This window comes from Pelodiscus sinensis, chromosome 1 (genome assembly GCF_049634645.1).
Source record: "Pelodiscus sinensis isolate JC-2024 chromosome 1, ASM4963464v1, whole genome shotgun sequence".
Taxonomy (NCBI): domain Eukaryota; kingdom Metazoa; phylum Chordata; order Testudines; family Trionychidae; genus Pelodiscus; species Pelodiscus sinensis.
In genome coordinates this window covers 325,492,106-325,514,036 of record NC_134711.1, presented here as the reverse complement: position 1 = coordinate 325,514,036, position 21,931 = coordinate 325,492,106, and the positions used below count along the sequence as shown (strand labels likewise).

The window sequence follows — 21,931 nt, the reverse complement described above, 5'->3', positions numbered from 1 at the left end:
GGATGGAGGTGGAGGTAGGAGTGGAAGTGGAAGGTGGGGGCTGGGAACCGTGGAGCTCTGGGCACCAGCTCTTCCCCCTTGCCCACTACTGGGCTGGGGGCTGTGGGGAAGAGCAGGACTGGAGCAACCTGGCCCTGGAGTCCAGGACCAGGGAGGGGAAAGAACTAGGGCTGGCATGGGGGCTGGTAAGGGTGAAGAGCTGGGGCTGGTGCGGCCTGGGCCAGGAGCTGGGGGGCAGGAAAGAGCCGAGGCTGACACTCCTGTGGATAAGGGAGAAGTGGTAGATGTGGCAAGCCTAGATTTTAGTCAGGCATTTGACCCGGTCTCACATGGTTTTTTTACCAATAAACTAGGCAAATACAATTTGGATGGGGCTACTATAAGGGGGTACATAGCTGGCTGAGTAGAGAGTAGTTATTAATGGCTCACAGTCATGCTGGAAGAGCATAACAAGTGGGCTTCCGCAGGGGTTTGCTTTGGGACCGGTTCTGTTCAATATCTTCATCAACGATTTAGATATTGGCATAGGGTACGTCTACATTGCATCCCTAGTTCGGACTACGGATGCAAATGGAGACGACCGAAGTAATTAATGAAGCGGGGATTTAAATATCCTGCCCTTCATTAACATGATCTTGCCGGTGCGCTAGTTCGAGTCCCTGCCAATTCGAACCAGGAAGTGCGCACCGGGACGCGTTAGTTCAGACTAAAAAGCCCTTAGTCCGAACTAACGTTACTTCTCAGAAAAAAGAAGCAACGTTAGTTCGTACTAAGGGCTTTAGTCCGAACTAACATGTCCCGGAGCGCACTTCCTGGTTCGAATCGGCAGGGATTCAAAGTAGCGCGCCGGCGAGATCATGTTAATGAAGGGCGGATATTTAAATCCCTGCTTTATTAATTACTTCGGTCGTCTCCATTTGCATCCCTAGTCCGAACTAGGGATGCAGTGTAGACGTACCCATAGAGAGTATGCTTATTGAGTTTGCAGATGATACCAAAGGGGGAGGGATTGCAAATGATTTGGAGGACTGGGTCATCATTCACATTGATCTGGACAAGCATTGCAAGATGAAAGTTTTAGTCCCCAGAGCAGATCTCTATCATGAGCCAAAGCACAGTCTGACCGCCTGCCTAGGGGTGAAGGCAACACAAGAACCTGCAATGAGGTTAATGAAGAGTAAGACTAGAAAGAGGTTACTATACCTGCCTTCAGGAGTAGATGTGGTGCCCTGGCAGGCTGCTGACCCAAGCTGCAAATACAATAGCTGCAACTGCTTCAGCTGCAAACATTAACACAGGAAACAAAAGCTTTCCTCACCCCGCAGCTAAGAAACGTCTCTGTTCTCTTTCACTTTCACAATTCATTCTCTTTAGCAATAAGGTTTTGATCTAAATCCCAACGATGCGATTGAAAAGATCATGCACCACACTGGCAACCGGTGGAACTCCTTGCCAGAGGATGTCATCTGGCCTGGCTCTGCTCCCTGGGTCATGTTTGTTTATTTTCCAGCCACACCCAGGCTAAGTCTAGACTGCAGGGCTATTCTGGGACACTGGGGCTACGTCTAACTGGCCCCTTTTCCGGAAGGGGCATGTAAATTTCACCAGTCGTAGTAGGGAAATGCGCGGGGGATTTAAATATCCCCCGCGGCATTTAAATAAAAATGTCCGCCGCTTTTTTCCGGCTTTTAAAAAAGCCGGAAAAGAGCGTCTACACTGGCCCCGATCCTCCGGAAAAAGCGCCCTTTTCCGGAGGCTCTTATTCCTACTTCAAAGAATACTTCAAAGTAGGAATAAGAGCCTCCGGAAAAGGGCGCTTTTTCCGGAGGATCGGGGCCAGTGTAGACGCTCTTTTCCGGCTTTTTTAAAAGCCGGAAAAAAGCGGCGGACATTTTTATTTAAATGCCGCGGGGGATATTTAAATCCCCCGCGCATTTCCCTACTACGACTGGTGAAATTTACATGCCCCTTCCGGAAAAGGGGCCAGTGTAGACGTAGCCTGGAGGTATTCTGGAAAAGCTATGCTGCGTCCAAGGAACAATTTCTGAAAAAGCGGATGCGTTCTTCTCCATCCCTGTAATCCTCTGAGGAAGAAGAGGAGGAGTTTCTGAAATTTGGACCCATGTAGGCTACTTCTAGACTACCTGTGGCTTCTGAAAGAAGATGTGCAAATTAGTCATGAATTTGCATATCTTCTTCTGATCTCTTTTTCAGAGGAGTTAAAAAAAAAAGGAATCTAGATGGGAGTTTTTGTGTGAAAACCCCCTTTTTCGAAAGAACCCTGTAAACCTCATGTTTGAGGAATAAGGGTTCTTTCAAAAAAGGAGGTTTTCATGCAAAAAACCTCATCTACACTGTTTTTTGGTGGGGGGGGGGGGTCGAAAAAAACTTCCAAAAAAGGGATCGGAAGAAGATATGCAAATTCATACTTAATTTGCGAGTAGTCTAGACGTGCTTGTAGACAGGCCAAATTTCAGGAAATCCTCTTCCTAAAGAAAAGTGGGAAAAGATATGCAAGTTGCATATCTTTTACTGACTTTTCTTTGCAGTCTAGACGTAGCCCCAGTGAAGAATTCTGCATCCAGCTGAAGCTGCAGGAGGAATTTTGGGACGTGGAAGGAAGTTATCCAGCTGGCAATTCCACAGAGTGACCTACAGTGGGTAGCATGTTACCTGGGGGACTAGCTCTCTGGCAGCTCCAGAGAGAGCAAAGGATGCACAGGATTGCAGGAGAGTCTGTGCATGCTCTCCAAGATTCCTCTTCACTGACATCCACAAAGATCTGGTGGCTGTGCATGGCGCAGAAGTGGTCAGGAAGTTGCTTCATTGGCATTCCGGGTGCACTGTAAAAAGAAACAGGATGGGGTGGGGGAGGGAAGAACGTAAGCCAGCTAGTCAGAATTAAGGTGAATCCCCTTACAAATGATCTGAGGAAGTGGCCCTGGCCCAAGAAAGCTCATCACCTAATAAATAATCTTGGGTATGTCTACACTAGCCCCCTAGTTCGAACTAGGGTGGCTAATGTAGGCATTCGAACTTGTAAATGAAGCCTGGGATTTAAATATTCCAAGCTTCATTTGCATGGTCCCGGACGCCACCATTTTTAAATCCCCTTAGTTCGAACTGACTGCCCGCGGCTGCACGCGGCAATCAAAAGTTAATCCGAACGAAGTCCTTAGTTCGGATTAACTGTTAGACCTCATTGCAGGAGAAGTAACAGTTATTACGAACTAAGGACTTAGGGTATGTCTACACTACAAAGTTAGTTCGAACTAACGGATGTTAGTTCAAACTAACTTTCATAGGCGCTACACTAGCGCTCCGTTAGTTTGAATTTAATTCGAACTAACAGAGCGCTTAGTTCGAACTAGGAAAACCTCATTCCACGAGGATTAAGCCTAGTTCGAACTAGCTAGTTCGAATTAAGGGGTGTGTAGCCCCTTAATTCGAACTAGTGGGAGGCTAGCCCTCCCCAGGTTTCCCTGGTGGCCACTCTGGCCAACACCAGGGAAACTCGTCTGCCCCCCTCCCGGTCCCGGACCCCTTAAAGGGGCATGGGCTGGCTACGGTGCCCGTGCCAGGTGCAAGCCTGCCAGCACCCAGCTAGCAGACCCTGCACCTGGCACGGCTCGAGCCACCCACCCGATGCCCCCCAACCCTCCCCCTCTTCCCGAGACCAGGCTGGCGGCTCCCGAGAGCTTGCCCGGGACCGCAAGAGGCAGGCACCCGCCTGGGCTAGTGCAGACATCGTGGACCTCGTCCATGATCTCCGCACTAGGCACAGGAAAGTGGCCGGCTAGGGCAGGAGAGCTGCCAGCCTGGCCACCCAGGAGCAGGTGTGCATGAAAATCAAGGTGGTCCACTGAGACCCCCGACCCTGAGCCCTGAGCTTACAATGGCCATCCTGGGTCAGACCAAAGGTCCATCTAGCCCAGTAGCCTGTCTGCCGACAGCAGCCAACCCTAGGGACCCTGGAGGGGATGGACCGAAGACAGTGACCAAGCCATCTGTCTCATGCCATCCCTCTCCAGCCTTCCACAAACCTTGGGCAGGGACACCACTCCCACTTCCTGGCTAATACCATTCCATGAACCCAACCTCCATGACTTGATCTCACTTCCCTTTAAACTCTGTTCTAGTTCTAGCCTTCACAGCCTCCTGCAGCAAGGAGTTCCACAAGTTAACTCTTTGCTTTGTGAAGAACAACTTTCTGTTACTACTTTGAAGCCTGCTACCCATTCCTTTCCTTTGGTGTCCTCTAGTCCTTCTTTATGGGAACTAATGAAGAACTTTTCTGTATGCACCCTCTCCACCTAACTCCTGCTTTTAGATACCTCTATCCTGTCCCCCCTCCATCTCCTCTTTTCTAAGCTGAAAAGTCCCAGTCTCTTGAGCCTCTCTTCATATGGGACCTGTTCCCAACCCCTGATCATTTTAGTTGCCCTCCCCTCTCCCACCCTCTCTCTTCCCCTCTCCCACCTCCTTTTCCCAGTCTCCCCCAGTTTTGTTCAATAAAGACAGATTCCATTTTGGAAGACATGTTATCTTTATTTTGTACATCAAGAAGAGGGGCTAGGGAAGGGTAAGTGGAAGGAGATGAGGGAGGAATGGGGCACGAGCCCCCGATGGGGAGGACTGGGCTGGCTCTGCGGGCTTCTGGGGGTGGAAGCTCTCCTGCAGCCCCCCCAATTGCCCCCTCTCCCCTGATGCCAGCCTGCGGCAAGTGCAGCCGGTCTGATGGCCGAGTGCTGTGATGTGCCCAGTGTGGGTACTCCGGGCAATCCAAGCCAGGACTGCTTTGCAAGCGGGGCACCCCTGAGAACTGTCTGTCTGGGGTGGGGGTCGGGTCCCTTTAAGCACAGCCCTAGGCTAGCCTGGGACACCATCTCCACGCTCTAAGTCCTCCTCTGATGCCCTGCCGGCACTGCTTCCGGCCATCCTTAACCCCAGTTCAGGGTCCACTTAATGTGGACATGCTAGTTCGAATTAGCAAAACGCTAATTCGAACTAGTTTTTTAGTCTGGATCCGTTAGTTCGACTTAGCTTAGTTCGAATTAACTAATTTGAACTAAGTTAGTTCGAATTAACGTTGTAGTGTAGACGTACCCTTAGTTCGGATTAACTTCTGACTGCTGCGTGCAGCCGCGAGCAGTCAGTTCGAACTAAGGGGATTTAAAAATGGCGCCCACCCAGGAAGATGCAAATAAAGCCCAGGATATTTAAATCCTGGGCTTCATTTGCAAGTTCGAATGCCTATGTAAGGGGACTGTTACCCCTTACTAAAACTCTGTGGGAGTTTTTTGGTTTACCAGCTTCAGAAGGGGAAGGGTTCATGAGACTGACAGACCCCAGAGACAATGGAAAGCAGTCAACACTCCAGCTCAGCCTGACTGACAGGTTGTAAGTGGGGATTGTTCTGGCTCTGTCTCTGAACAAACAAGCTGTGTGCAGAAGAGGTCCTGCAAAGACAGAGAGCTGAAAGAGGAGGACAAGAAGAAGTCCTGCAGTGACAGAACCGGACACAGACAGGCCAAGCAGTGCAGACCCTGTGTTGAGCAGCAGACTGGCAGTGCTCAGAAAGCCAAAAGGAACAGAGAAGCAACACAAGGAGCTGGAACAGCCAAGCAGCACAGCCTGCAGCTGGATGTGGTGAGCTACTGGGACCTGCAAAGTGTGGGGAAAGGCTCTGGACTGGGAGAGGGGTCTGGCCACTTAGAGACTGAGGCTGTGTGGTCACTGCCAGTGCAAGCGTGTCCAGCCTGCAGCCCCTTGCAGCACATCCAGGGCTTCTAAGGAAGAGACTGTGAACTGTCCTTACACTCTGCAGACTGCTGTGTTGATGTCCCTGTGCTACAGAGCAGGGCTGTGTGTTCTCATTTAACCATTCTCATTGTTTCTTATTCTATTCTCTTTAATCAGTTGATGTTTAATAAATTGTATTTGCTTTGAACCTTATGAAGTGGTCACTGGGCCAAGAAGGCCTGCAGTGTAAAGAGAGCACCTCGGAGTGGGGACACCCTAACTCCTGCCCCTAGTGACTACAAGGTCAGGGATTAAGCCCCAGGAAACCTGGGCCCAGCCTTGTTGGGGTTTCAAGGGCTCTGCTACTCAGGAGAGTGGAGGGGGAGCCCTCAGGATCAGGGAGCCGTGGGGTAAAGGAAGTGGGAGCGGGGACTCAGATCCTTTCGCTGGTTCATTTCACCGGGGTGTATAGAAGCCAGGAAAGTTCCCCACAAGAGCGGGACCATTCCCCCGCTTACACCTACATTAACCACCCTAGTTCGAACTAGGGGGCTAGTGTAGACATACCCAAGTAGTTTTTAAAGTGCTGTATAGTCCTGTCTTTTGTTTCTCCCCTGCAGTGCAGGCTACAGGATTCTGCTGCAAGCCAGGCTGGATTAAACCTTATGTGCCCCTAGCACAGCATCTTGAAATGTCTATATGGCCGTGCCCAAAGCTGCCCTCTCCATGTGTCCTGTCTGGAGCCCCGGGAGTCCTGTGTGGCCCACCCTGCCGCCTGGCCTTGTTCCAAGAAGGCTGCTGTGACTGAGGAAAACATGCATCCGCCAGCCAGCTGTTTGCTGCCACCCCCCAGACCAGTCAGCCTCCAGCTGTTCTGCCACAGCGGCCTCTGGTGGGAGAAAGGCAGCACGTTCGCCTCAGAAAATAAACTTCTGCCTCCTTTATCTGACAGCTAAAAAAAAGCCCGCTAGAAATTCACACACTTGGCAACCAGTGGGCAGCATTACGGCAGGCAGGCAGCTGCCGCAGGGGAAGAGCTGGGAGATAGGGTTGCCAGATGGCTGAACCAAAAATACCGAACACACCTCCCCCCCCCCCCCCCAAATACCGGGGAAAAAATTCTGTTGAAGAAAAAAAGGGGGGAGACCCAAGTTGTTGAGCAAAGAAAAAAAAAGGACTCCAAGACTTATTAAGCAAAAATAAACAAATAAATAATAAAACAGCATTCAAACAGCATGTCCCCTTTCAGAGTGAGTGCAGTTAGAATAGGATAGGAACAGTAGAGAGGTTGAGCACTAAGATTCAGGAGAGGCATTGATTCCCCATGGTCTTTTTGCCAGCAGCCATTTTGTGCTGGCAGCCTTGCGGAACCAGGTAAGCATGGGATCTGGGGGAGGAGTGTTGGGGGCCGGGGTGGATTCGGGGGGGAGGGGAAGGGAGGCCAGGCGCTGAATGTTTGTAGGGTTGCCAGGTGCCCAGCATTTTTGCCTCCTAGCAGGGAAAAAAATCAGAAAATACTGGACATTTCATGAAATTTTTTACTGGACAGGAGATGGAAATACCAGACTGTCTGGGTGAATACTGGACACCTGGCAACCCTACTGGGAGACAGCTGTGCAGCTTTGACATTCCTCAGCACGGAGAGCTCACGGAGCTTCAAGAGAAAGGAGCGCAGGGATCAGCTCTGTCTCCCACAACACTGCCCTGCAGGATGCTCACCCACATGGCTTGGCTTTGTCAACAGGGGGGTAGCCATGAGGCCATCAAATGTCAGCAGTGGGAGGCCAAAAAACTAGTTTGACTGGTTTTCACTTTTGACGGCTTTTGCATGTTGACAGCACTTTTGTCACCAAATCTTCCCAGTGTAGATACGCCTTCAACTCCCACCTCATTTACAGCCCTCCCTGGGGTCCCCTCAGGCCGCACAGGCTATGCCTGGATTGCAGTTGTTTTGAAGAAGAAGAAATGCAAATGGAGCTCTCATTTGCATATCTCGCACTCTCGTTTGCAAATTCTCCTCCGATCCTTTTTGTGGAAGAGCCTTTTGCAATAAAAAGCCCTGTGTAGATGGGGCCTTTTGTTGGTGTTAGGCCCTAGAAAAAATAGGCCTAGTGCAGTTATGCTAAAACAAATGTAACAAAGGTTTCTGGGTAGTCCCTGGACAGAACTGGAGATAGGTTCAAGCAGAGATGCACCCTACACGCACCCTACACGCTTGCTCAAGTTGGCAAAATGAGATAAGTAAGAAGCTGCATTTTTGTACCTGCTGTGATGAGGAACAGTTTGTTTTGAGAACTGATAAAGAGACTCCCTGTTTCTGCTCTCCCCCTGTTTGTTCCAAACTCCCTGTTTATGTTCTCCTTTGGCCATAACAAACTGTCTCCTTGTTGCCCAGTACCTGTCTTTTGGGCTGATAAGAAATTGCTGATGCATTATGAATTGCTTAAGGCCATGATGTATAGTTGGCCAGGTATGCATGGGAATTAGAGGTTTCTAACTGATAAAGGGGGGTTGGTTGCTTGGGCGAATAGTCTATGACGTGACGGAACTGTCTATATAAGCCTACCTGTAAATGAAATCGGGGCTGGTTCACTTTGGAGACGGGCCGCTCTCTATTGTAAGTGCGCACTATTCAATAAAGAGCTTGTGATTGGATCTTGCTGGTGTTGCCTGTCTCTTTGCGGTCAGACAACGAACAGAGGCCGTCTGGGTTCGAGTCCCCGACATTGGGAAAAACCCCTTTTGCACAAGAGCCTGTAAACCTCATTTTTGAGGACTAACGGATCTTGCGCAAAAAGGGATTTTTCCGACAAATGGCCCCGTCTACACAGGGCTTTTTATTGCAAAAACTTTTTCTGCAAAAAGGATTGGAGGAAGATATGCACATGAGAGCGTGAGATATGCAAATGAACACTCTATTTGCATTTCCTCTTCCACAAAACAACCGCAGTAGCCACATGGATAGGTACAACACATACAATCAGTGGACCACTGGGGCGCCACATAAATTTTTACGCGTGTAAAGCGTTCCGGAGCCCAAAAAGTTTGAGAAGCACTGGTTTAGACTATTCATATGCATGCCTGACTTTTGTATTCCAATGTATGAGTATTGGCTCTGTCCTTGTATGCCAAGTATTTGCTTCTGGCAGATGTCAACAGGTCTTGCCCACCTAGGCTACCCTGTAAACCACATTTTGTGAGGAATAAGGGGTCTTTCACAAGAAGGGGTTATTCCAACATTTGGCCCTATGTAGATGGGCCAAATATTGGAAAAACCTCTTTTGCAAAAAAAAAAAAAAAAAAACAGAAGAATATATGCAAATGCAAGCATCATTTGCATAACTTCTTCTGGGGGGAAAAAAGGGCGATGTAGCCGTAGCCCTATTGTGGAAAGGCAGATAGTCAAGTGAATTGGAGTACTTGACTGACAATGGACCTTAAGTGGTGGAATCCACATCTAAGGAATTTTGCTATGAGCCTGCAGACCAGCAGGCAGGCAAAAGCTATTTGACTAAAAAAAGGCATGGACAAGTGACTTGCTCATGTGACAGACTCCATTTTGGAAAGTATTTCACACAGCGAGAACAATGGGATTCCCTCCACATGGGCAAGATTATAAAAAGGGCCCTGGGGGTTCCTTCATCTTTGTCCTAACTCCAGAAGCATCTTGGCTTTGAATTGAGCCTGGAAGGACCCTGTGACGGACCGGGCCGTGTCTGGGCACAGCTGAGGGCGCCCGCTCAGGGCGAATTGCTCAAATCCGGGGCTCCTTACACCCCAGACTGGTGACCTCTCCAAACAGGCCACAAACCAGTTCCACAGAGCGCTTCAGCAACCTGCCTGAAGCCTCCCGAGCAAAACCCCTCCGACACTCCAGCAATATCTGTGCCCCAGATGGCCCCGGGCCTATACACAGGTGGGGGGGTCCTAGCACCCAATCCCACCTACCCCGAACAAGTTCTGTCCGGTTCCAAGAAACCAGCCACAGATCCCTGGTCAAGTTATCCTCTGGATCTTACCCACAAATCACGCTGGGCCAATCCTTTAGAATCTATAACTAAAGGTTTATTATGACAAGAAAGAAAAGCATGAGAGTAAGGTTGTTAAAATACAGTACGTTACATGCACCGAATCTCCCAGTTCTCGATGCAGGCTCTAGCAGAGATGTTACAGCTGCTGGTTTAAAAGTTCTTATTGCACATCCTAAGATCAGGATGGGTTCACAGGTCTTCCAGGCTCTTCGATCCCTGCAATGCTGCCTCTGGGATGAAGTGCTGAGCTGAGAACAAAATGGCACCGACCACATGGCCTCTTTATACCCCCTTCCTGGCCTCTTCTGGTCTCAGCCGGTCACCTGGTCCTCAGCCTCTCTCTGCTGGCAGCTCTTAGATGTCCGCCCTCATGCTTTAGGTGTGTCTTTGGCCCATCAAGTGCCATTGTTCTACAGGGCTTCGCTACTCAGCCTGTCCATAGCAATGCTTAACCACATTCAGAGAAATATTCAGCTTCCACACAGATTACAGATTCCTACCTACACACACAGACATTATATACTCACATAAACAGTGTACACAGGATCAGAAAACAACAAGCTCCCATTCAATACCCCACATGGCTCCCTTTTATACAATTTCTGGGGCCAACACCCCCACCTAGGGGTGCAGCAGCGATCTGGATGCTTCCCTCCAATTCGGTAATGTGACAGACCCATCCTAGCAAAGGAGGCATTCCAGAGACTTTTAGGACAGCAGTTTATTCCATCTTGGCTAAGAGTCTGCACCTGCTTCCCCCCTCGCCACCAGCGGGTCAGCTCCCCAGAACGGAGCAGGCTGGGACCAGCACCGCCTGGCCGATCTGGAGCAGGGGCTGTAGAGGGCCAGAGGGGCTGTTTGCAGGAATGTTCTTCTCTGCCCCTCCACGAAGACATCCCTGTTCAGAAAGTTCAGAAAGTTTGTCATGAGTCTTTAGGTGGTTGCCCAGGGCAGTGCTGGCCAATAGCTCAGCTGCACACACTGTAGGACCAAGAGCCCCGAGGCTCTCTCTGAAGTGGGATTCACAGCAGGGGCCATGAGATGCTGGGAATATTGTAGCCAGTGTGGGTGAGCAGGCAGGCTCCGGAGCACAGCTCCCAGGAACAATGAGGGACCCTTTATTGCCTCCTGCAGAGAAACTTCCTGGAGCGAGCTGCTTGGGGCCTGGAGCTATTGGAGCTGACAGGCTAAAGGTCTATTCCCCTCCTCTAGGGATGTCTCCAGTCACTGGGTCTGGCGGCTGCAGCACGTGGGTTTGTTCCAAGGGAAAGTCAAACTACAGCCTGACAAGGGCAATGTGACCTCATCCTGATCAGCCTGGGAACAGAGGGTTCTCCCTGGCTTGTGATGGCGCTGGGAAAACCCCGCCCCCTTTCTGGGAATCCAACATGAAACTGCCCAGGCAATAAGTGGGTGTGTCCTGCCCACTTGCCAACCCAGTGTATCCCCTCGCAGAGGCCCATAGGAGACAGAGGCAGGTGCTGGGCAGTTGTTCACCCCCCTCCCCCGGATTCTGTTCATGCCACGTAGCAGTGATTTCATGGGACACACAAAGCCACGACCATTAGCAAGGCTTCAGGTCAGGGTCTTTAACACCATCCTCTCCCACTGGGCTTCGTGGGAGCTAGGAATAATATGAATAATAAGGTATTTAGATATACGTGAAGGCCAAAAAGTGTGAGAACCACTGGTGTAGAAATACCGGTGTGCAGTGTTAGGAAAGTCACTGTCAGCGACAGGTTCACATCTGTAGGCGGTGACTGATGAGAGCAGGATCCGGGGGGTGAAGAGGAGGCGCCAGTCACATGAACCTTCCCACCCCCCCTCAGCCTCAGGACCCGCCTCTCCCCATCCCTGCCCACCAAGGTGGCGTGGGGGAGTGGCAGGTTATGGGCGGTGGGTACGCTAGGCAAGGGAACATTGCCTTCCCAAACCACCAGCCTGGCCCCGCCCACTCTCTGCCCCCAGAATGCCTATTGTAGGTGTCTCCCCACCTCCCCATGGTGCTGGGGTGGCTGCAGGGGCAGGGCTGGGGGCTTGCCCTACTTTCTACTGTCACTCACTGCCCATGTAGCAAGGCTGGGGGGCCAGCACTGGCAGCATGTGTCTGCCCCCCTCCCACACTCACCAGCTGCATTGCTCCTCTTCCTGCTGCAGTCCTTTCCCTTCCCCTCCGGAACAAAACAGCTGGAGTTGCCTTACTCCTTTTTCCCATGATTGCAGGGGGTGGGGCTGGACCCTTGCTGCGGGAGCCAGGAGCCCCCACTACTCCCACACAGTTGGCTGGCCCTTCCCACCTACAGCATCTGGGGCAGGTGACCCCCTCATGCCTCTCTCCCCCTCTTCCACACACACACTCCTGGAAGTTGGTTAAACAGGAGTGAAGGGGAAATGCAAAGCACCGGCTTAAATTACACAGCTCTTTGGTTTTTCTGTTCCCTTCCTGTGTATTGCAGGGCATGGGGCCTGTCTCTTGTGGCTGAGATGTAGAGATAAGGAACATTTTAAGCAGTTTCCAGACATCATCTCTGAAGAATCATCCCCTGATCATTTGTTGTTATCTCTGTTGGTTACTCTGGCTTTTTTATAACTTCCCCTAGAGCAAACATCTTAGCACCCACTCCGCTGTCACCCTGGAGTGTCTGCAGCCTGGAAGCCAGCCAGCAGAGCCATAGTAAGGGCAACTGGCCTGGAAAATGTGTTGCTGGAACAAAATGAAACTTTGGCCTTAATGTAGGAAGTGGGGAGCCAAGGGAGGGCAGTGAGGGAGAAAAAAGCAACATAAACACATGATCAAAGTGCAGAAGTCAGAGGGGAAGGACAGAGAGGGGGTGTTAGATTTTCGAAAGCTCTGAGAAGGATGGAACAGTTGCTTACCTTGCAGTCACTGTGGTCCTTTGAGTCTTGTTTTGTGTCAGGCACTGGTAGTCAGGCCTAGTGGTTAGTGTAAGTGACCTTTTATCACAAACGACTGTTTGTCTTGATGGCAAGAGACACTGGGGAGCCTAAGGGTGCTGCTTGGGACTCTATGGTAGGGCTGGTACCGGGACCCAGGAGTTCCCATTTGTTATCGGCTCAGTGACACCTACTTTGAGACCACACCATCAGTTTAGGGTGTCTGGCCTGCCTTGTGACAGTCTCCCTGAGGTCGGCATGCACAGTCATGAGCTGCTCCAGACAGCGCAACAGTCTACAAAAGCAGGCGGCCGTGTAGACGGGACCGTTTTGCGCAAAAAAAAAACCCTTTTGCACAAGAACCCTAATTCCTTAAAAAATGAGGTTTACAGGTTCTTGCGCAAAAGGGTGGGGTTTTTTGCTCAAAATGGACCCGTCTACTTTGCTTTTTTTTGCACAAAAAGCTCTTCCACAAAAAGCATTGGAAGGGAATATGCAAATGAAGCGTGAGAAGTTGCTAATGAGCGCTCCATTTGCATTTCCTCTTCCTCAAGAGGGAAGCAGTGAAGACGTACCGCTAGTGTGGTTCGCTGTCCCATGTAATGGCACTTAGTCCACTTACAGCGAGAGATAAGAACAAGGGAGCTCTACAGCCTAAGCTGAGAACCAGCTGGTTTTATAGCTCAAGCTGTCAAGACTCCTACCCTAGGCTCCACAGGTCCTATGTTCAAATCTGCCTGGTGGTAGTTATATTTGCGTAGATATTCTTACAACTAACGCTATTGCAATGGTTGCTTCTGGCAACCAGCCCTGTTCTTGTCAGATTCTGAGAAGGGGCCTGCTTCTTGTTCACAACTTCACTTGGCTTTATATTAGCAAGTTTTGACCATTACTGTCATCCAGGCCTCAGGCCTCATCCTAGGCCTCTGCCACACGGCCTCTCTTCTTACTACCACAATTGTTTTAGGGAGCGCGCAAGGTGTGGCCAAGTCATGAAACATCTCAAGTCAACTGTCACTCGCTCATGTGTTGAGAAGTGCCCCTCTCCCTCACACACAAAAATGTCCATGAATTTGAACATGTTGAGCGTAGAGAAGGACAAGTTCATCTAGGAGCCCCATGCAAAAAGAGGAAGCTAGATAAAGTCCATGACAAACTTTCTGAACAGGGATGTCAAAGATTCATGCAAAGCCCACAGTTGAGCAAAAACCAAACTGCCATTTACAACAGGTGTCGTCTTCAAAGAAACCACCAAAAAAATTGCCCCCAAATCTGCTCCTTTTCAAAGACAGCACTGCCGTGCCGGAGCTGTGGCAAGAAAGCCTGAGGGTTTAGTGGCTACCTGTATGGCAAAACCGTTAAAGCCACAGTAAATGCTCCCTTTGTGAGCACAGTATGGGAAGAGCATACCGACCCCAGTGCCACGAGTCAGCTTTTACTATCGTTTTGTGAATGCTGACGCAAGGGAAATTCACGCCGGTGTTTGAGCTTAATTGACATGGCTGAACCCCGTAATGCTGAAAATCTCAAGGCAACTGTCAATGACTGTTTGGAAAACAACCAAAACAAGTGCCCTGTGGAGAAAATTGTGGGATTTACATCGGACGGGGCATGTGTGATGCTAGGCCAAAGGGGAAGGTTTGATGCTCCCCATTTTTTTCATGCTTTAAATTCATTTCTTATTGCAGGAGGCCAGAATGGCAAACCCGACGTGCTCTCCAGCGAGGGAAACACTTTGGTGATAAGGCAGAACCATCGGAGTCCTCCACCACCCCGAAGCCCGTTTCACCAAGGTACTAGGGCACCTAGATCTGTGAGGCACCTTGTAAAATCCTCCCTACTGAGCAACCAGATTGGGCCTCAACAGATGTCACCCAGTGCAGAACACACTGCGGGCGCGTGAGAGGGACCCAAGGGGCTACATGCCCTCCCATGGGGGTGTGGGAGGAGCAAGGGCCCAGTGTCAGTGGGGGCCTGGCTCCCTCATACTTACAGGCAGTTGAGGGGGGCGGGGTGTGGAGCATGCCTGCCGGTCATGTCATTTGGGGAAGGGTCAGGACCCCCCCCCCCATCGCCCTCAGCTGGGAAGCAGCGCAACATGGCCAGCAGCCAAGGGAGTGGGCTGGGATTACATCTCGCTGTTCCCTGCCCCCCATCCCCGCTCCCTGTTACTGGGCCTGACCCACATTGCTAGTTCCCTAGGCCTTGTTGCTCAGGGGGAGAAGCTGGGAAGAGAGGCAGGGAGGGGCAGAGCAATGTGAGGAAGAGGTGGTCGGGAGTGGAGCAGGGGTGGGAAGAGGTGGGGCAGAGGCAGGGCGTGGGAAGAGGTGGGGCAGAGGCAGGGCCTGAGCCGGAGGCAGGTTGTTGTCCTGGCCCTCTCCTGATGGCATGGGAGGAGTTATGAGGGGGGTGGCCTTGTGGCCATTGTCCCCCCGTGTCCTTCCTCACCAGTTGCCCCAGCCCAACCCTGTTAAAAATGGGGTACTTCTGTTTAAAGGCCACGTTCATGCCACCAATGGGCCCCCTCGCAATTATCCTTATTATACACCATGACTTACCTCTGGCCCGCCATTTTGGGCTTTACTACTCCATAAAACTGATCACACAACACTTCGGTGGCCCCAGTGAACGCCCCATGAGATCAGACAGGCAAAGAATGTTGCCACACCAAAGTCCCCCATACTAAGCACCAGCTGCCTGGATTCCCCAGCCTTCTCCTTCCCGACCCTCAGAATCCAGAGCAGCGGATTTGATTGTAGAGCCCCATAACTCCCAGAAGCACCCCGCCATATTAGCTCTCATAGACTTCCTGTCAAGGTGCCCCACTTCACCCAGTTCCCACATTAAGGCAAACGGTTGTTTAATTCAGCAGCACATTTTCCAGGCGTGTGTGCTGGCTGAATTTCCGTTTACAGACGCATCTGTGTAACAGTTTTGAGACTCAGGGAGTCTGCAGGAAATGAAGAGACTGGGGCAGAGACACATCACAGAATTGTTTGTTACTCGTTTCTCCTTGCACCAGCAAAGGCCTGGTCTACACTACAGACATAGGTCGCCATAAGCCGCATTAAGTTGCTCTATTAATGAATGTGCCTACACTAATGAATGTCTCTTCTGCCGATCTGAGTGGCCTGTAAAGACAGCTTCTGTCCTTCAAATGGTGCAGCATTTGATTCAGCATCCACGGGTGGACATGGGCATAGTATAGACATGGCATGGTGTAATTCAAATGAATTGGCCTCCAGGAGGTATCCCAGAATACTCTGCTGAGACCGCTGTAGAGAGCACTTTCAACTCCACTGCACACCAGCCCAGGTACACAGGAAACAGCTGATCCCTTATTAAAGCCCCCGGGAATTTGAGAATGTTCCTTTCCTGTTTTGATCATGGTGGACCACTCACCAGCACAGCTGATCGTGGGGTCTCAAGGCAGGGAGTCCCCAGAGTGGTGGATCTGATTGCTGTGTGGGGAGAAGAGTTGATGCAGGCAGAGTTCCGATCCAGCAGAGGAAATGCTGACCAAAATCGCACCGGGCATGGGGCTCTTTTGGGCAAGATCTCAGGTATACATTGGCCTGGGAATGTGGCTGGTTCTTTGGGATCAGAAGAACCTTTCCTGTTTTGAAACAATTCCGCTGTGTAGGAAAGATAGAAAATATGGCAAAAGACCAGCTTGGCTTAACAAGGAGATCTTGCACGATCTCAAAATAAAAAAGGAGTCATATAAAAAATGGAAACTAGGACAACTAACAAAGGATGAATATAGGCAAGCAACACGGGAATGCAGGGGCAAGATTAGAAAGGCAAAGGCACAAAATGAGATCAAACTAGCTACAGGCATAAAGGGAAACAAGAAGACTTTTTATAAATACATTAAAAGCAAGAGGAAGACCAAGGACAGGGTAGGCCCACTGCTTAGTGAGGAGGGAGAAGCAGTAACAGGAAACTTGGAAATGGCGGAGATGCTCAATGACTTCTTTGTTTCGGTCTTCACCGAGAAGTCTGGAGGTGTGCCTAACGTAGTGAATACAAGCAGAGAGAGGGTAGGTTTAGAAGATAGGATTCACAAAGAACAAGTTAAAAGTCACTTAGGAAAGTTAGATGTCAGCAAGTCACCAGGTCCTGATGAAATGCATCCCAGGATACTCAAGGAGCTGATAGAGGAGGTATCTGAGCCTTTAGCTATGATCTTTGAAAAATCATGGCAGACAGGGGAGATTCCAGAAGACTGGAAAAGGGCAAATATTGTGCCCATCTATAAAAAGGGGAATAAGAACAACCCAGGAAACTATAGACCGGTCAGTTTAACGTCTGTCCCAGGGAAGATAATGGAGCAGGTAATTAAGGAAATCCTATGCAAACACTTGGAAGGTAATAAAGTGATAGGGAATAGCCAGCATGGGTTTGTGAAGAACAAGTCATGCCAAACTAATCTGATAGCTTTCTTTGATAAGATAACGAGCCTTGTGGATAAGGGAGAAGCGGTGGATGTCATATACCTAGACTTTAGTAAGGCATTTGATACGGTCTCGCATGATATTCTTATTGATAAACTAGGCAAATATAACTTAGATAGGGCCACGATAAGGTGGGTGCATAATTGGCTGGATAACCGTAGTCAGAGAGTTGTTGTTAACGGTTCTAAATCCTGCTGGAAAGGGATAACAAGTGGAGTTCCTCAAGGGTCTGTTTTGGGACCCGTACTGTTCAATATCTTCATCAATGACGTAGATATTGGGATAGAGAGTACGCTTATTAAGTTTGCGGATGATACCAAACTGGGTGGGGTTGCGACTTCTTTGGAGGATAGGGACATAATTCAAAATGACCTTAGCAAGTTAGAGAAATGGTCAGAGGTAAACAGGATGAGGTTTAATAAAGAGAAATGCAAAGTGCTCCACTTAGGAAGGAACAATCAGTTCCATACATACAAGATGGGAAGCGACTGTCTAGGAAGGAGCATGGCAGAAAGGGATCTAGGGGTCATAGTGGACCACAAGTTGAATATGAGTCAACAGTGTGATGCTGTTGCCAAAAAAGCAAATATGATTCTAGGTTGTATCAACAGGTGTGTTGTAAGCAAAACTCGTGAAGTCATTCTGCCGCTCTACTCTGCACTAGTTAGGCCTCAGCTGGAGTACTGTGTCCAGTTCTGGGCGCCACATTTCAAGAAAGATGTGGAGAAATTGGAAAGGGTACAGAGAAGAGCGACAAGAATGATTAAAGGTCTAGAGAACATGACCTATGAAGCCAGGCTTCATGAACTGGGCTTGTTTAGTTTGGAAAAAAGAAGATTAAGGGGGGACATGATAGCGGTTTTCAAATATCTAAAAGGGTGTCACAAGGAGGAAGGAGAAAATTTGTTCCTCTTGGTTTCTGAGGACAGGACAAGGAGTAATGGGCTTAAAGTGCAGCAGGGGAGGTTTAGATTGGACATTAGGAAAAAATTCCTAACTGTCAGGGTGGTCAAATATTGGAATAAATTGCCAAGGGAGGTGGTGGAATCTCCCTCTCTGGAGATAATTAAGAACAGGTTAGATAGACATCTGTCAGGGATGGTGTAGGTGGAGCTTGGTCCTGCCTTGAGGGCGGGGGGCTGGACTCTATGACCTCTTGAGGTCCCTTCTAGTCCTATTATTCTATGATTCTATGATTCTATGATAACCTGTTTGGGTTTCGAGAGCTCGATTTTCATAACTTCTCGTCAGTGCAAGGGGTGGCACAGGCTGGCACACAGGAAAAGCTGGAGTGTCTAGGACAGGAGTGGGGAATCTTTTTTGAGTTGGGGGCCACTGACCCAGAGAAAAATCAGTCACAAGTGAGAAGCAAAAAAAAAAAAAAATCCTCACAGACGTGGCCCCAAACTGAAAAGGAGAAAGACTCTCCCCACATTCCTCTCATACACCAGAGCCTAGGCAGACCCAGGCTACTACATTCTGTGTGCTCCAGCCCAGTTGTGGGGCAGAAGGGGGGCTGGAGTACCAGTGTGGGGCGGAGGAGCTGAGCCTTGGGGGCTATATCCAAGCAAGTCGGGGGCCAGACCTGAGAGTTTCCACCCTTGGTCTAGGGGATTGATTGTGAGACTTCTTGCTGGCCAGTGTGGCGGACAGAAGTGCTCTGGGTGACTGGTTTGGTGCCTTATAATGAAGGACCCCAGGCTTGGGCTGTAAACAGCCCTGTCTCTAAGCAACTCACCCTGTTTTGACCCTCTCGGCAGTGACCCCGGAACCCGTCATATTACAGCATGCGGAAGTCCTGCAGCTACTGCTCGTCATCCCGTACCCCCCTTAACAATGTGGCCCTACCAGCCGGTGCTTGTTTCCTGTGTCATGGTAACACATAAGATGTGAGGCGTTTGTGATGCTCACAACAACAGGATACAGCAGAGCGGGGTCCAGGCTTTTCCTGCTATTGCAGCTGAAGAGGTATCCCAGGCTTGCCAAAAAAGGCACAGAGAAGACTTGCCTGGTTTGTCATTGATTTCAGGGAGGCAGGGAAGGAGGGAGGTAAGAGCGTGATGAGAGGCTAATGCCATGTTCCCATAATCACCTGCACCAATGTTTTGGTCCCATAAGGCACTGCAAGCCCAACCCAAAATTCAACATGGCTACTCATGCTGTGGAACAGCTACCCACAATGCAGTGCTCTCTGTAGCGACCCAAGTCCTGATAGTGAGGATGTATTCCACCAACGCAGTGAGTATAGTGTAGACACGCAAGATCGACCTGCTTAAATTGGAGGCTTGATGTCGACTGACACAAAGTCAACGTAACTTTGCAGTGTAGACACGGTCTCAGTGCAAACAGACAGCCACCCTGGTTTTGACAGAACTAGCTTGCAGAACGGAGACATCTCTGTGCTAAGGATGAAATGTTTACTCTAGGGCAAAGGGGGGAAAAGGCTAGAGTACCTAACAGAAGTAACGGTAGAAGATCATAGGATGGTGTGAATCACTCATGAGAGATTTGTTCACAGTTGAGAACTGGAAACTGCTTAAAATTTTCATATCGCCACATCAGGTACACGATACAGAGCTTGTGGGTCACAACGCACAGGAAGGGAAGAGAGAAACCAAAGATCTGTTAATTTGTGTGCGATTGGCATTTCCTCTTCCCTCCTGCTTAACTTCTGAGCCAAGGTACAGGAAGTTTCTGTCCTATGCACAGTAGAGCCGACAAGCTGATGAGAACAACTCTCATGTAACTTTTCCACGGGATTTCTCCAGATCTGTTCTACGAACCTAGACTGTTTCATAGACTCATAGACTCATAGACTCCAGGGTCAGAAGGGACCATTATGATCATCTAGTCTGACCCCCTGCACAGTGCAGGCCACAAAATCTCACCCACCCCTCCTAGAATAATCCTCTCACCTATATCTCAGATATTGAAGCCTTCAAATACTTTGAAGACCCCAAGATGCAGAGAGTCCTCCAGCTGTGATCTGTGCCCCATGCTACAGAGGAAGGCGAAAAACCTCCAGGGCCTCTGCCAATCTACCCTGGAGGAAAATTCCTTCCCGACCCCAAATATGGCGATCGGCTAAACCCTGAGCATGTGGGCAAGACTCATCAGCCAGACACCCAGAAAGTTCTCTATAGTAACTCCTATCATCCCTCCGTTGACCTATTTCCCACAGAAGGCAGAGGGTCAGGCCAGGTTCAGATGGGGGCAGCAAGAGGCCTTTGACATAAAATCATTGCTAGGAGATGGAATCATGCGATGACCTTCCATCTAGTCCAGCCCCAGGGCACTATGCAGAATTGTGTCCTAAACTATTTTTATTTTATTCCTAAACCATTTCCAGTGCTCTTTGCATCCATTGTCAAATGGCCCCAGAGATGTGGTTTCTACCTCTTCCCCTAGGAATCTGGCTGTAGACTGCTAGGTTTAAACAGGTACATGGGATGATCCAAGTGATAGGCATCGACTTCTCTTTGTTTTGGGGAGGGAAGATTCAATGATGTTGCCTCCTTTTATAGTAACTCTCTAAGTAATCACACTATTGGCTACTTCCTCAGGTGCTGAGCATTAGGGGCCTCTGTAAAGAATGGAAATATGAAATGAAAACCTCCAAACTGTCAGGGTGGTTGAGCACTGGAATAAATTGCCAAGAGAGGTTGTGGAATCTCCATCCCTGGAGATGTTTAAGAGCTGGTTAGACAGACACCTGTCAGGGATGGTCTGATAATACATAGCCCTGCTGTGAGGGCAAGGGATTGGAGTAGCAGCTCTCTCTAGGCCCCTTTCAGTCCTATGTTATTAATTTCTAGTTATCTTCAATGCCAATCAATACGATTTCTTGGGAACAGGGGTGAAAGGAAATGCTGGGACTTACTAGTACTCTGGGGTTCTTGGCAAGGTGTGTGAGGTGGAGGGCCTCTGGGCCTATAGAAGGGGTGGGGTTGGGGATGAGAAGCCCCCAGCCACCCTTCATGGATGTTGTTGCCATGGTGACCAGAAGCCACAGGGATGTTGCAGTAGCCGCAGCTTTTAAATCTCTGGGCTCCGGGGCAGTTACATTAAAAAGATTTAATGTCACTGGCCCGTCCCGGCTCACTTTCATCTCTGCTTGGAAACCAAGTTGTGTCAAGTGATTTAGTCTGATCGGTGGCTGAAAGAAACTTTTAAATCTCTGCGGGTAAATTTTGCAGAGGACACAACATTTGGGGCGGGGGGTGACAAACAACAACTAGCAAAGGCAGGGCACTGATACAGTTATACAGCCCACAGGCCCTATCACATCACGTACAGTTTAACACAGTCCAACGCCAGGGTGTACATCTAGACCAGGGGCACGGAATCTGTACCCATGTCTACGGAACCAGAGAGACCATTCCTGGATGTGTAACAGGACCATGCGCAAGACACACACTTTACTCACAGTACTGCAGGCTGGGCGGGTGCTGCTTCAACCACACCACAAATCGAGTGTGGAAAGACACCGGACAACTAAACACCACTCAGGCCAGTGTCTTGAGGTGCAGCCCCCACTCCCGGCTGGGAGTGTCTAGACAAACTGCTCCGGTAGGGCCCTTCCAGCCACTTGGACCCTGTCCTGGCTCCTGGTTTGACACCCCGCTAGCAGGGGCCCTGCAGTGTCCGTGCTGCACCCGAAGGCTGGGCACCTGGGCCTAGGTGCTGGCAGGAGGGGTGCCCCTCCAATAGGAAGTGTTTTCCATAAATACAGGCTAGCGGATGTACCTGGTGTTGCCCAGGGCTGTAACTCAAGGAATGGGGGGGGGGGGGGGGAGTTGGACAATA

General features: G+C 49.9%; 1 protein-coding gene across 6 annotated transcripts in view; it reads right to left on the bottom strand.

Moving 5' to 3' along the window:
- LOC112546380 (ecto-ADP-ribosyltransferase 5-like) overlaps positions 1 to 1,379 on the bottom strand; it is a 77,400-nt gene extending 76,021 nt beyond the window's left edge. For 2 of the 6 annotated variants that reach the window (XM_075919670.1, XM_075919673.1), the window contains exon 1: positions 1,204 to 1,375. The gene's annotated coding sequence lies outside the window, so the exon portion shown is untranslated. Of the gene's footprint in view, positions 1 to 1,203 lie in introns of all 6 variants that reach the window. The other 4 variants (XM_075919668.1, XM_075919669.1, XM_075919671.1 and 1 more) reach the window with 4 other exon arrangements.
- Positions 1,380 to 21,931: the final 20,552 nt, after the last annotated feature.